This window comes from Watersipora subatra, chromosome 11, assembly GCF_963576615.1.
Source record: "Watersipora subatra chromosome 11, tzWatSuba1.1, whole genome shotgun sequence".
In the NCBI taxonomy this organism is placed as follows: Eukaryota; Metazoa; Bryozoa; class Gymnolaemata; order Cheilostomatida; family Watersiporidae; genus Watersipora; species Watersipora subatra.
In genome coordinates, this window is record NC_088718.1 from 21,266,050 (window position 1) to 21,282,058 (window position 16,009).

Below are 16,009 nucleotides of genomic sequence, written 5' to 3' on the forward strand. Positions count from 1 at the left end.
GCCAACCCAGCCTACTAATTTATGTCAGCACCTACCGGACTACCGCTTAGATGTCTGCCATAGAAGTAATGCCATTCTGGGACAGAATGAAGTTTTAGGGGAGGATAGTGTTGTAAACGTAAAAATAAAGCGAGATATTCTAAAGAACAAACTCTATGAAAGGAGTGGTGGCCATGAAAAAGACCGTGGAGGAATAACTCCGAAAAGTTGTCTTATTTGGATGCTATCGGTCCCATGTACGTCAGGCTCATCAAGGCGCTCTGGACACCCGGCGCAGAAAAACATGGTGAACTGATCAAAGGGAAAAGGTGACGTAGCCAATATATATATAGAGAAGAGACTTCTGGGATAGTGAATGACCTAGAAAAGATAACAGACGCCATTTATTAAGGCTTTTACGCAGTGAACAATCTTCTATAATTTATTTCTTACCGTTCACTCATTGGAAGACATTTTTTATGTTCATGGTTACATGTCAAAATATTCTAAGTTTCTGTTATAATTAATTGTTAGTGGTTTAAGATTACTTAAACAATATTGTTTCCGTTTTTGTTCTACGTTTTCTCGAGATAAGATTTTGTAATTAGCCCTTTTCGTTATCGAAATATGTCTTAATGTTTTTTTACACTTACTGTTCGCTACCCAGTATATGTAGAATTTCCTGGGCTTTTTGTTAGTGTTTAGATTGTTATGCTATAATGGCTCATTGTCTAGGGATAATTTTTTATTGTTCTGTATGTGAAAATTCTTAGAAACTCGGCAGTCAGCAAGACGATATGATTGGTCGGTTTGAACGATAACCGTCAATCTCTAGGCCAATCGCTTATGTAATATAAATACTGCCACTAATTTTTAGGCAGTTCAGCTTGGGTGTGACTTTTGAATTGGATGCATGATTAGTATTACTATAATAAAGTCGTTATTGTTAGAGAAATATCGTTTATAATCGGCACTAACAGCAAGCTCACAAAAAATGACTACAAATAAATAGGATAATTAAATAATTATCCTTACAAGAGTTGTGTTCTCTCCTGTTGGTTTCAACAGGTTACGGCGTTGGTTTCAGCGCACTCTGTTGGTTTCAGCAGAACGGAAGCGAGTTGGGTTCAGCTCCCTCCTGTTGGTTTCAGCAGGTTGTACAGTCAGCAGCGTTAGGTTCAGCGCACTCTGTTGGGTTCAGCAGAGCATAAATGAGTTGGTTTCAGCTCCCTCCTGTTGGATTCAGCAGGTTGTAGCGTTGGTTAAAGCGCAGAGATCTAGAGCTAGGGGTTGTCCCCACCCTACTCTTGCGAGTTTTCTTCAATACGCGACTGTTGGCATGTAATGCTTATCTATCAACATCTGCTGTTAGCCCTGTCACTATCTCGGTCTATGCATTTATCATGCCTTCCAATGGTCAAGTATAATTGCAGTGGCTCAAAACCTGGTCAGTTTCTGGGTCGTTTTGTAGAGGTGGAGCTTAATCCGGAAATGCAAATGTTTTGTCGGCACTAAGCGACGAGGTTTTAAGCAAGTGCCAATGTTTAGTCGGTTAGAAATTGAGTCTGTAATCTTATTATTTTTTTGTAACAAAATAAAGCATAAACATCGTTTTAGACAAATCTTTAATTAAAAATATGAGATCTTTCATCAAACTAGCATAACGTATTCACATAGTTGTTTATCGTAGTTTTGTCGTGTTAAGACGAAATAGTAACATGCTCACGAAACGGAAAAAAATCTTCTCAAAAATACATCATTAATTATTCTGTATTCGTTTATACAGTGTGTATGAAAAATGTCTTACATACGTTGTAATATGATTGCACTTACATGTATGTAACGTGGTATTATATAAGTTATTGAATATTTGTGATTATGTTCTAACCAAATAAAATGCACATTGAAACAATTGTCTACTTTGCTACCATTCTGAGAGCTAAAGAAGATTCTATTTCATTTTAGTGTAACTATTTATGTTAGCGTATCGTAAGACAAAGATTGTGAAAAGGCAACAGAAGACATTAGTCTATCTTATCTTTACTACAAACACCGACTTCTCCAACAACTAACTTTGTTTAGATTTTGAACATGACCGCACTCTGTAGGTATTCATTTGTCAATTTGCTTATATATTTATTATTTATGTACAGCATTGTGTGACCAAAAAAATTTTCTTGATTTGTTGAGCAAAAAATATTTTCTTTTTGTTGGCATGATGATGTATTTTCTTGCTCCAATATAAATAATGCATGTGGCAATTGTTGTGCATCATTGTTAGCAGCTTTCCCGTTACCTCCACAAGCACAATGTAGCCAATTCTGGAAAATCAGAGGGCAGCACACACAAAACCTTCAGCATGATGTATGTCTATTGGCATTGCTGATGTTGTACAACATACATTGTTTGAAAAGTCGATGCGCAATGACAAAATGTCTGGTGATGGACCACTGGAACAATGATGGGAAGTAGGTTGTTTTAGTTATCGGACGAATCTATCATGATAAATCGTAAAGTTTAATAATTTTACTTTATTTGATATAAAAAGAAAATGTTGCACATAACTTAATTACTACCACATCAGCACCAAAGCCATAAAAGGCCTTTAACAAGCACAAATGAGAACAGAATAACAGAGTAGAAAAGGGCTACATATACTACATGTAGATATGTGAAAATAAGTGAATATAAGTATGGTTTATGTAAAAAAAAATCAGTGTTGAAAATCCTGAATGTTTTATGTATGTAGGTATGTTTTAATTTGATCAATATATTCACTCAAAATTGAGCACAGTACAAGCTGAAACAGTTCGAGATTTTGCATATAAAAGTATTCCTATCTAGAACAAGTTTGTTCTCTATAGCTGCAGATGAATTGGCAATGAGGTAGAGGGCACGCCAGATGCCATCTGGCGTGACTTCCCTTCATTGCCAGTTCACCAACAGCTATGGGGAACAACCTTGCTCTATGCCTATCTAGATATTGCTTGTATTAGAAAGCCTCAGGAAGCATTTTTGCTCTGCCATTTCTTACTCCCTGCAAACTCCTCTTGGAGATCCTTGATCTAAAACAAAAACAATCATAGCATGTGTATTTACATCTCCTTGAACTTGTAATGTACTGTGAATGCAGTATTCAAGTGGCATTATTTGCGACAATTTTTGACTTTGACAAGAATACTATTTGTTAATTTAATGAAGTAGATTGGAAAGTTACATTGGACATTGTGATTAGCTGGAAGGTAATTTGGCGATCTCAAAGAACCGGACAAATCTGCTTTTGCTAGTTCCTGACTTTATTACTGTTTTTACAGTAGTTTTATTTCACAATTATTTCCTGACTTCATATATCTTCTCCAATCCTACATTGCTCAACTGACTTAGCCCATAGAGTTGACTTGTACAAGACAACAGCGAAATTAGTCCAAGTACTCAGTCTATGAATCGGATGGTGTTGTGGCACCTTGTTATCAATCTCTCAAAGAGTTGATAACAACTCCAGAGATGCTCCCAAATCCTGATTAGAGATTTGCACATTACATCAAATCACCAATCATGAGATTGGCATTAAAGCACCATGAAAATGGATTACCCAGTTTGTAAATTAAATCAAATTAAAACCATCAATTACATAGTGGATGATGGTTTTAATTTCATTTTATTTGAAAGCTGAGCAGTCACCCTTCTAAGTGATTTGATTTGGAGCAAAACGCATGCCAGCGATTTGATATGCTTTACAAATCTGGAATCAAAGACTTGGGAGCATCGCTGCACAACTTTCTCCAATTCAGACACTGAGCACTTACACTAAAGTGACACAAAAGCATCATGCAACAGGGTTCTAATTTTAAAACTGAGTTACTAAATATTACCACTCACCGGACTGTTAGGTATGAAAGTAACATCAGGTGTCTGAGTTACATCTATAATGCTGTCGTTTGTGGCGTTTCGTAGATGCTCCCCACATCTATGGAAGCTCACATAGCCTCTGCTCTTACTCCTACCCATCCTGAGCAAGCACTGCGTTTCCTCCTTATCTTGAGCTATAAATCAGAATGCTCGAGGCATTGAACGTTTGGCTGGGTGTGAACAGGCAACTTAACAAATATCGCAGTTGGCAGCAAATAATTTGTTTCTGAAACCTAATCCTGCCTACACAAGGGGTTCTTCTGCATTATCCTACTATAACTTCACGTTTTTCTAGCTACTAATCTAGGGCTATAAATGGCTTGAAGATTCGCCTACCAATGAAATTCCACATTTAACCATAATTAATATTGCACGATTTGCCTAAAATTTTATTGCTGGTTATGTGAGTGAGTACCTCCGTGTTACTATCAGATGTATTGTCTTGAGGATGCGGTCTCTTTGTTGGATTCTGTGACTAAAAATATAAACAATACGTAAATTATGTATATCGACACCATGTGACAACATATATGAATTTATGCACATGTATAGCATATTTATATTTGTGGGCACAATCTAACTAAATTTAAATTGGCAAAAGAGTCCAAACAAAGGCCTTGTTGCCAGAGCTACAAAATAAGCTTTCATTCTATCTTGCTTTTAATGATTGTTTTTGCAAATTTTAGGTGTGAAATATTCAATGTAAAATAAAATATTACGTCCAAGTTTAACCAAAGGTGTGAACTGCGATATAATACTATCTGGCGCATGTGTGAGGCCTCACGATGAGAAATTCTCAAGAAAAATGAGACAGATTGCCGTAAACTTCACTGGCTATTGGGTCAAGGATATGGTATCTGAGCATTCCAATCAAGTCTGTGTTTCTTTGCAATTCTACCAAATTTCTATGAGAGTGTAGATGAATAAAAGAAGAGAAAATGTTTTTGAACTTTGATGTACTGTGAGACCGAAAGCAAAGTATCGAATACAGCTTAGACATGTCGCAACCCTCACAGTAGTGTAGACTTAGATTTACTGCATTCTCTGATTTTGGCTTACAAGAATATAAATGTGCACGCATGCTTTTGTTACAAGATAGCTATTTCAGAAATAAAACAATTTAAAATCCATAAAAGTAATAAATATTATTCATCATCTCTATGTAAAATCCATACTATACTATCTGTGCATTTGCAAAGACATGGAAGGATAGCCCTGTCTAAATATATTGGACATACAATGACCGAGTTTTGCTGTCCAAAAATATCCCTTATAATAGGCTGAGTAAAATATTCTTGGTGTACCGGTAACTTACCCTCCGCTGTTCTTTGTACTTTTCCTTCTGGGTTTGCTGTCTTTCAGGGCCGTACATGCAGCCATACTCTTTTTCTTCGCCATACATACATCAATAGCTTTGACTGTCATGGATGACGTTCTTACCTCTCCAAATATCTTCACCTTGCTAAATTAGAGCAGATAAAATTTTAAAATTAAGAAACATGGTACAGATTTTTTAGATTCATTAGCTGAAGACGTCGTAGGTTTTTAGCCTTACTTGATTGCTAACACTCAATTGGGAACTAACTGCTGCATGTATATGATGCTTGATACATTTATTGCTTGCTTGATTGTAGTTATTAATATATACAATGATTTTTAATGTCATCTCAATTGCATGCCAATGCTTGTACACTGAAGTCCATGTATATCTTCTAATCAAGGCTGCACTATAAGCTTGATCGTAATCCACTGCATGTCTGTATATACCCGAATATCCACTTCGTCAAATTAAGCTTAAAAGTTGAGTGTCTATAGAGAGTAATCCTTTATTGCTGAGACTTAGATGGTGTGTATCCAGTGTGAGTTGCTAGTGAACTGATGAAAATTGTGTCAACTCTGCTTCAAGTAGGGCCTGTGACGTCATAGATCACATGGTACAAAAATAAACCAAAAAGGGCTCCATCAAACTGCAGCATAAAAACATATAAGCTACTATTGACATGTACTTCTATTGCACAACAACCAAGCATAGGCCTACATTTTACAATCAAGGTTACACTTCAACATCAATATTACACTAAAATATCCGAGGTATAAAATGTTCATTTTTAACGCAAGATCACAAATTAGGCAGTGAAGAAAAAGTGCTTTAAGGATATGAGATTACCTTCAAAAAGTCTTTCATGCTTGTTGAATATGCCGTCCTCATGGTTTGTGTAAAACTTGTTGCCATATTCGATTTCATGGGCTTTGATAGCTTGCTCAGACTCGTCTAACAATGAGGCAAGAAGGAGCGGCATAATGCTTAAATGCACTGCAATTAAAAATATATATTTGGTAGGCCCTCAGGCTCCTCGTAGAAGTTGACTGTCGTCAGCGATCATGTCATTCAGCTATCGAGGCTTCGATAACCTACCGACATGATTGCCGACTACAGGCACGGGAGGCCTGTAGGTAGGTCTATATAGAAGATGAAATGATGAATACAAAAAGTCAGTTATGAATACATGATGACCCACTGAGGTCTTGAAGCAATATGAATATGCAGTGCATTTCAATTAATTTTTTAAGACAAATTGCAAGCAGAAAGCGACTCTGACTACTGAGGACTACTGATCACAGGCAGGCTGTCTAGTCCAAAAATATAACTGCCCTGCATTGCAGAAGACTACAAAAACTTGCTTTACCTTGCCTCCTCTCCTACACTTTTTGTGAACCAAACAGATGAGATACAGCCTAGGCCTGGCGGTGCTACTGACAGCGCACCATTGTAGTAACAAGTTCAAATAAAATTTGAGATACACAATTAAATGGTTGTTCCTTAGGTAGCTACATACTGTCGTTGCTTCAAAACGTCCTACAGTTGAGACTTGGTAGTAATATAAAGTTAGTTGTTAAAAAAGTGTGTGCTTGCAGCAAATACAGTAAAGATAAAAAACTGATGTCTTCTGTTGCCTTCATTTTTACAATCAATGCCTAACGAGATGCTAATACTAATATTTACAGTGAATTAAAATAGAATCATTTTAGGCTCTCAGAATGGTAACAAAGTGGACAACCGTTTTAATATGCATTTTCTTTGTTCAGAACATAATCGTAACTTTTCAATATTTTATGTAATACCGCTTTACAAAAGTGTATTCATATTAAAAAAATATATAACTATTTTTCAAATATAAACGAATACAGAATAACTAATGGTGTATTTTTGAGAAGATTTTTTCCGTTTTGTGAGCGTGTTACCATTTATTCTTAACAAGAAAAAACTACGATAAACAGCTATGTAAATACTCTATGTTATTTTGCTAAAAGAACTCATATTTGTAATTAAAAATTTGCTTGGAAAAGATGCTTACGTGATATTTTGTTAAACGAATAGATAACTACTCGATTTATCAACAACTAAACGTTTGCAGTGGTTCGACTAACTTTAAAGCTTTTGTATTTCCGGATTAAGCTCCGCCCCTACAAAACGACCCAGAAACTGAACAGGTTTTGAGCCACTGCAATTATACCTGACCCCTTCCAATAAATAATTGTTTTGATAGACTTTAACGCATAGCGTAATATCCTTACACTCATGCAAACAATCGTCCATACATGTAGTTATTTTCACCGTAAACATAAGTAATCGTGGCAGCTTATAGGCTATTAGCCAATAACGTACGAATATCAATGATATATCGATATACGCACCGGCACCTTACGCCTAGAATAGCTTAATGCTAGGGTCATGACCAATGGATTGGTCGCTGAAGCGCGCATTTCGTTTGCAATTGTTGTTTACAACCGAAAAGTACCACCATAGTACAGGAAAAAGCAGGTAATCTGCGACTATGTCTTTATTTCCATCACATTGACTGTAGAGTAACCATGTTTCTACAAAGCTCAAATAAAAAACACTTAGCCTACATAACTGATTTATGCAACTCTTGCTTAAAAACCCATGGGTGGATATGGAGAATTTACGTTATGTATAACTAAAAACTAACACAAATCCACACACGACATCAGTGTTGAATGTGCTTTGTCATTTTAATCTATTTTGACTATATTATTCAGTTTACACACTTTTGCTTAGCTTGTGGGAACTGAATTGATCATTACTGGTTCAAGTACTAGAGAAGGTTGTTGTATGGAAATACTGTGAAAACAAGATACCGATAGGGAATGTAGCCAGACCACAGGATAAGCATATAATACGTACAAGCAGCAAGACGCCAAAGGACATTAAAAGATTCGATAATTAGAAAATGTCAATTGAAAATTATGAACTTCAGAATTGGAAGAAATCAATCATAGAAATTGCGTCAACACCAGATGGAGAACATGCCAAAGAGAGTCTTTTTTTGACAGTTAAGGCTCCTAGCTGTAAGAGACTGAAGTACAGGGCAGAAAAACATATAAACTTAATATAATTGAAGCTAAAATAAATTGACAGATGTTATTTGTTGCTGATCTGGTGTATGCTGACTGCTACAATGTTTCAACAGTCCTAATTCTGGCTGCCTCCTGTTATATTGTTGATATCCCTCTCCTTGTGCTTGACACTCTGTAGAGTTGCTGACTTCGTTGAATACCTGTTAGTATTTGTTGTAGCCAGTTACTCTCTTTTATATTAAGTGGTGTTGATAAATAATATCCATTATTTAGTTGTAATTTTATGTTTTCATTCCTAAGCTCTTCATTACAATGGCCAGAGAATTCCCAATTCAATTGATGTCCCATACATTCACATCGCATCAGCTGTGATGGTTGGACAAATCCCATACTTGATATTTCCGGCAGCATAGCAATTGCTCTAGGTTTTCATATTTGCTGATTGGTCATATATCGTTTTAAACCCTGACACATATTAGCCGTCAGGTGAAGCCAGACCCTAGCTTAAAAATTCATGCCGAATCCGTCCTAATAATCTGCCATTTATTGGTTGCTTTGTGTGTAGCCCTCGGTCTTTATCAGTTTTTCCCAGCAGTGATCCTCATCTCCGTTCAATAACATTGGTTACACGCCTCTGTGTCATGTTTTTGGTTTTTCCACTGAGTACATTTTGTGTGGCGGTCTCTTAATGCAGTGTCTCGTCGCGGCTAGTTAGTAGCTAGTCTTATTGTGCGACAGTTATTGGATGGCTTTCCATCGTTTGGCAAATTTGTCCCAGTTTGAGGAATGTCAATTATCCCTCGATCAGTTGTGATCTAGTCACCCCGGGGTTCATAATCGTATTCTCGTAGGTTTCTATAGTTATATACTCGTGCAATGGTCACCATGGTGCTGGAGTTGAATCATTTAATCTTAACAGTATTTAGCTGGATTGCATACTGGCTTGTTTGTCCTTTCATGTAAGTTGCCTATAATCATTCGGAATCCGTATATTCATAGTCACTTTTAAATATCTAGCCTTGTATATGCCATAGCATCAAGCTGTAAAGTACATGTATATATGTATATGTAAAGTTATTAGAAGGTCATTCGGGAAATATATTGTGGTTGCTGTATCATTGCGATAGTCAACTGTATTGAATATAATTATATATATATATATTTGCTTATTAATTCATGTAAGTTGCTTATAATTATTCGGAATCCGTATATTCATAGTCGTTTATCTAGCTGTATATATGCCATAAGATCAAGCTGTAAAGTACATGTATATATGTATATGTAAATTTACATAATTTACATTAAGTTAGTAGAAGGTCATTCAGGAAATATATTGTGGTTGCTGTATCATTGCGATAGTCAACTGTATTGAGTATAATTATTTATATATTTGCTTATTATTTCATGTAAGTTGCTTATAATTATTAAGGATCCAAACATTCTTTTTGTAGGTTTTATGTTATCAAGTTTTTTGATTGTTTTATGTTTTGATATATATATTCATGTTAAGCTGGGCGCTGTAAGCTATTTTTATTCGTACTCTCTCTCATCATCATAAATATAATTTGTCATCCGCTTTTGTTGTACGATCTCGTAGCTCATATCTTCTATTCACTCTATATAGTGGTCATTCTCTCACTTTCCAGAATCAGTGTTTTTCTCTATATCTGGTATCTCCTTTGCGTTAGTTCTGTACGATGTACGAGGGTGAAACATTTTCATGTACAAGTTTTAATCGCTTTACTGAAACTCAGCTTGGTTTTGCAAAGGGCTTGATACACGGTACTATGTTTGCTGTGACATCTGTTCGATACAAAGTATGAAACAGGCTCAGGTACTGACTTGAAAGGGCTCGGCTACAATTTTTGCCAATCTCAAGTCTGAATAGGTAGCATCTACCTCCTATTTTGAAAGATATGTCTGTTGCTTGTTGATTGTAATAGTCTACATGTTTTAGTTTGAGAAATTCTTATATTTCTTGAATTCAACAGCCATATAAAAAATATATGCACAAACCACGTGTAAGTTGGTGAAGTCAAGCTACTAGCAGTTTTACACAGAGTATGAATGACAGCCAAAGACACTGAAATATTTAAAAACATTTTTTCCTAGGTGTTATTGACCTCTGACAATCTTTCTTCAGTGTTTCTACCTTGACTTTCTAAAGTCTGAGTGTCTTCTCACTAAATTATTACACAGACTGTTACTTCTATCTCTACAGGATGGTGCTGCCTCGATGTAGAAACAGCGCTAATTTTTTAATTTTCCGATTCGTGAGAGTTTAATCTTCCCTCATCATGACACTCTCTCATACGGTTGAGCTCGGCGACAAGGAAATCATCAAGATAATAGAGGAGTACCTAGCAAATAAACAGGTTGATATTGCCCTCATATGTTTGGAGAGAGAGAGTCGGGAATCATTAATGGTATGTCCTGAATATGGTTCTGGTTGAAAGGGATACCTCGTTGTCATAAACCATGTCTAAAACCATTCATAGGCTTGTCTCTCCGTCAGACCTTCCACCAACAAGTTTGCTGAAAACTAAGTTAAAATTCAAGTAATAGTATTCTTTTCTGACCTTCGCGCTATTACAGTGTGGTAATTATATAATAATTGTATGATAATTACATAGTATTATATAATAATTGTATGATAATGACATAATATTATATAATAATTGTATGATAATCGCATAGTATTATATAATAATTATACGATAATTACATAATATTATATTATAATTGTACGATAATTACATTATTTTATAATAGTCGTATGATAATTGAGTAATATTATGTAATAATTGTATAATAATGTAACTATTATATAATAATTGTATGATAATTGAATAATATTATATAATAGTTGTATGATAATTACATAATATTATATAATATATAAATAATATTGTACAATAATTGTATGATAATTACACAATATTATATAATACTTGTATGATAATTACATAATATTGTATAATAATTGTATGCCGTATAATCTTAATGTGGTATGATCAAAGCCTTGTCTGGCTGTCTGAAGAGACAGGTAGATTATGAAAAAAGGATTTCACCAGATGGGATTTGAACTCACCACATTTAGCTCAGTAGACAGACACTCCAACATCTACACCATTTGACCGTTTTGGCTTATTACACAATAACTAGTACAGTTTTTGGTCTTGTGCACCGTGAGATAACGTAATCACTCATCACTATCGTTTTGTAGGGGAAGACGGGGCACAGTAAGCCAATTTTGGTTTGTTTCTCAAATAAAATATAAGTGACTGCTTGAATTGAGCTTAAACTTGGTCTATAAAAATTTAACATGTTGTTATTATTGTATTTGAATTGTAATGATTCACTTTGGATCAATCGCGAGATTTTATTGTTTTTGCAACATTTTACACCTGGCTCACTTTGCTCCACTACCGAGGCAAGGTGAGCCACCCAATGGGGCAAAGTGAGCCATAGCAATAAATATGTGATTTGATTGCACATAATATATATTTGATATCTTTTAACTGTTTTAAAACATTGAGTGTGACAATTGGCTAACTAAATTTGACTTATGACTAAGACAGAACATGGTGAACTAATTATACATAGTTTATAACATAAAATGTGGGAGCAAGTCGTATGAGCATTATCGTGAAATAATGTAGTAAAAAGTGTGTCGCCTACAGTCTCTATCAGCAGTGTTATTGAGAATAGTTTATCTTACAGTGTAAGCAGATAAATCTACTCTGAATGTAGTTCGATTTCTAACCCTCAGAGTCCCACCAGTGTTTACTGGCTGCCCAAAAAATATAACTATAGATTCAAAGTCAACATCATACACGTCTTCCTCCTCTGGATAAACAAAGCAGTTTCCAGCTTTTCTTATGAAACTGATGGTAACTGAGTTTTCATTACATTTCATGACTCTTCCTGCATAATAAACATTAAAGATTGACTTGCAACAAAATTCACATTACAGTTATTTGCTATCAAAACATTCACCATGTCTTACTCTGCTGTGTTGTAGTTGCAAAATAGGTGGAAATGGATTTACAAACTCTTAAAAGTTCAAAAACGAACAGTTAATCGCGGTCATTACGAGACCGCCATAAATTAGAATCTCTTTCCAAAACGGCTCAAATGGGACGTAGTTGTACCAGATGGCTTCTGTTTACACTTTCACGCAACCTCATTCGTCGAAATATTTTCACAAATATACTTCATGCATTCAATGAAACCATGTCTATTGTCCTCACATGTCTATTTCATCGTCATTGTAATGCCGTCACTTTCAGCACTGATAACTTATAACCTACCGTGAGAATTTATTTAATTTTTTAACCTTAGCTCGAAGGAGTACATATCATTGTCTGGTAAACATGACGAGCCTGTTGGTCACCTGTGATAATCAAAATATGTTGCAAAAATTATTCACGAAGTATGGGTCACATGATCAGATTACGACTAGATGATTAGTTCAAGTCGAAACAAAACTGTAAAGTAGCGATCATCTATATTTGATACGGTCTTTTGATACCAAATAACTGTAATGTGAATTTTGTTGCAAGTCAACCTTAGCCAATTCCGTACCAAACTAAAACATGATTATTGATGTTAATATTGTCCCTAGTAGGAGGTACATCTTTACTTTCATCTTTATCTGGACTTTCTTCATCAGAACACAATAATTATTGGGCTAACTCTTCTTCCTCTGATGAAGAATCTGTTTGCTCTTTTTTCTTAGTTTTTCTTTGTCTTGTTCTTAGTCACAGTTACTTTGGATGTTTTTAGCGTAGATCTAATCCAAGTAGACACATGTTGCTACATTTTAAACACCGGCTCACCTGCTTTCTTGTTTCTTGACCAGCTTGGTGGAATACTCAAGTCATTAGCCATGCTGTATTTGTAAGCTAGTTCACATACTTTTTCAGTAGATAAATCTTAAAATCTGTTGTCTAGATTTTTTAAATGGCTAGCCAACTCTTCTTACTTCTCATGCAACACCTGAGATCCACGAGATCTCTCATTCCTGCGCGAAGAGACGGTCACTTAGACGATGTTGTACAATATTGCAGTAACTTAAACAACTTTTTAGTTAAATGTAAGATTAGCTTAGTTAGATGCCAAGCTCATAGAACATGGTCACAAATAATTTAAATTATATCTATAAATTAAACAGGGTACATAGAACACTTGGGCATCTGCTTGTCCTGTCATGTGGAAAAAATACTTTTTCTGGAATATCCTTGATGTGCACCAAGCGATTAGCTAGCCTTGGATGAGAAAAGAAAATGTGGTGCATTCTTCTCTTGAGGTTGAAAGGTAGTTTTGTCAACCCAGTTTATCGTACATTACAGTGTGAGAAGGAAATTTATCACAAACTCTCTTGTACACCAGAGTACAGGGTTACGATGCATTAGAACGGAACTGCGTCAACGAAGTGCAGTACGCAATAATTTTGCAATACATTACAACTTTCTAATTCACAGTAGACATCCACTGCTACTGTGCTCCTGTTTCACATTGCCCATTGCTATATATTGGGCATTCACTTTTATGAAGCATTACCTGACAACCACCACTTCACGCACGCATGCTCTGAATGCACATTCTTCATAACATGAAACTGCTTGTGTACTGCAACTGCTGATTAGTATGAAGTTGATACTGTGGACCAGCTGACAATCCTGACTTTCCAAGCCTCTATACTGCATTGTGTACCATTTTTCACATACTGTGTTTAGCCAGTTCATGTAGGATACTCCTACTCTCACATCCTTTCATAATAGGAAGTCAGTCTGGCATTATCACAATTCTGATCGATGCAATTGAGGTTTTTGTGTTGTATTCTCTATAACATAATATGTTAAAAACGAAATAGATTTTTGCATTTCAACCATATAGCTAATTGTGATCAATTTGTTTGCCCACTCGTACTCAACTTTGACAGCATTCACATCTCGCCATCGTGCTGTGGTTGTGTCAAAGTCAACTCAATATTTGATTTTGTGATGAGTTTTCACAAAAATTGTGCTTAGGATGTATGTATGGTGTACTACTAACATTCCTACTACACCTTGCACTGCGAAATACACCTTAGCAACACTCTCATAACATCTAGCACTGCACATTGTGCGGAAGGCAACCCAGCCACTGTATCAATACCACTTATCCCACGACCAACCACGAGCGAAGCGATTGTTTGAGAGCTTTATGATAAATGCGTATGTGCACACAACTCACGAAAATTATTTATGAACAGCCGTCGCAAACCTTTGTACCGAAATCTCATCAACAATTTAACCATTTTTCAATGGAGTCGATTAAGTATAATAACGATACAAAACACGTATAAACCTTTTTAAATATATTGCCAAGTCTTTGAAATTTGTAGACAATATCCTAAAACTAACCCATCTGATCGGATTATACATAAATGGACAGATTAATTTAGCCTAAAATCGTCATTAAAACTTTGACAAGCTTTTTTTCATCAAAGTTAAGACCGGACAACGAAACGCCGACAAGGCCGCGCGATAGAGAGTAGAACTATTAAGTCGTGTGCATTTTACGAGAAAAACGTGCACATTTCACCAGTCTATGGCATTGTCCAATTGCTGAAGGTTTCTATAACTAACGTAGAAGTACTGAAAAGTAATAGTTTTTTTGCCGATTTCAAAGTAACTGACATTTTGGACACTTACAATGATTACTTTGGTATTCCAACTGATGTTCGAAGCAGTGGAAGTAAAGGAAATGACAATGATATTTCTCTAACGATTCTTATAAGATTATTACAATATTTAATTATAAAAGTAATTATTCGATTTTATAAGATTTAATTATAAGAATAATCATTCGAATTTACAAGATCGAAGTGTATAGTGACCGATGTTGGGCAGTATGTTACTGTTATTATTTTTTCTAAATAATTTTGTTAAATAGATATTCTAAAAATCTAGATAAATATCACAACTTCTTGATATTGGTTGCTATGACGTTTTGAAATGTAAACAAAATCGTGCATTGGTTTTCTATTATTACTGTATTACTATATTAATAATATTGGTTATTCTAATAATATCAGTGCATTTTACTTCTAATATTGCATTTCTCCTATTGCAGAGGAGAGATATATATAATATTTTCCTTTTATTGTTGTTGTCTGTTGTACATAATAATGCCCAGTACATTACAGCTACCATTGCAGTTATCCTATTGCACTGCAGTGCCATTTGATTGCCAATATTGCATTTCTCAACCATCAGTAAGTACCCTTTCTTTTTTCCAATATCATTTTGGTCGTGGGCTGTATGACAGGGAATTTCTAATTATGAAATTCATGTTGAACTTTCATGCGCATACTAGTAGACGTACCACTAGTAAGTTGATTTGTGGGCAAGAAAAGTTGTAACAATACTTCAGTTTATTTAGTTTTCAAGAAATTATCAGAACAAGTTAACCTTTTATGTCCTATGTTTGACTATGTTAGTGTAAATCTTTCGCATAACTAAGGAGGTTGTTTTTATTGTTACTGATTTTTCATCGTCTAGGTGACCATCTCTTTGAACAGGAATGAGATGTCTCATTCACGATTCTTCTGTGTTTTCATGCTTTGAATGGGTTAGGAATTGCCCTACCATTTCATCAATTCGGAGTTGCACTATTTAGATCATTCCAAGATGAGCGATGTATTCCTCAAAATAAAACTTGTTAGAGTTTTTCTAACTTTTTTCATATCAGG

The 16,009-nt window shown here is 35.3% G+C and overlaps 1 long non-coding RNA gene across 2 annotated transcripts; it reads right to left on the bottom strand.

The window, feature by feature from the left end:
• Positions 1 to 2,490: 2,490 nt before the first annotated feature.
• On the bottom strand, positions 2,491 to 7,318 carry LOC137408199 (uncharacterized). Of its 2 annotated transcripts, none has more exons than XR_010980051.1 (6): positions 7,245 to 7,318; positions 6,056 to 6,202; positions 5,204 to 5,350; positions 4,304 to 4,363; positions 3,859 to 4,022; positions 2,491 to 3,044 (listed from the first exon to the last, which is right to left on the bottom strand). It is a non-coding gene; the product is annotated as an uncharacterized lncRNA (long non-coding RNA). The 2 variants fall into 2 exon arrangements; XR_010980052.1 differs by having other exon boundaries at positions 6,056 to 6,160; positions 7,245 to 7,284.
• Positions 7,319 to 16,009: the final 8,691 nt, after the last annotated feature.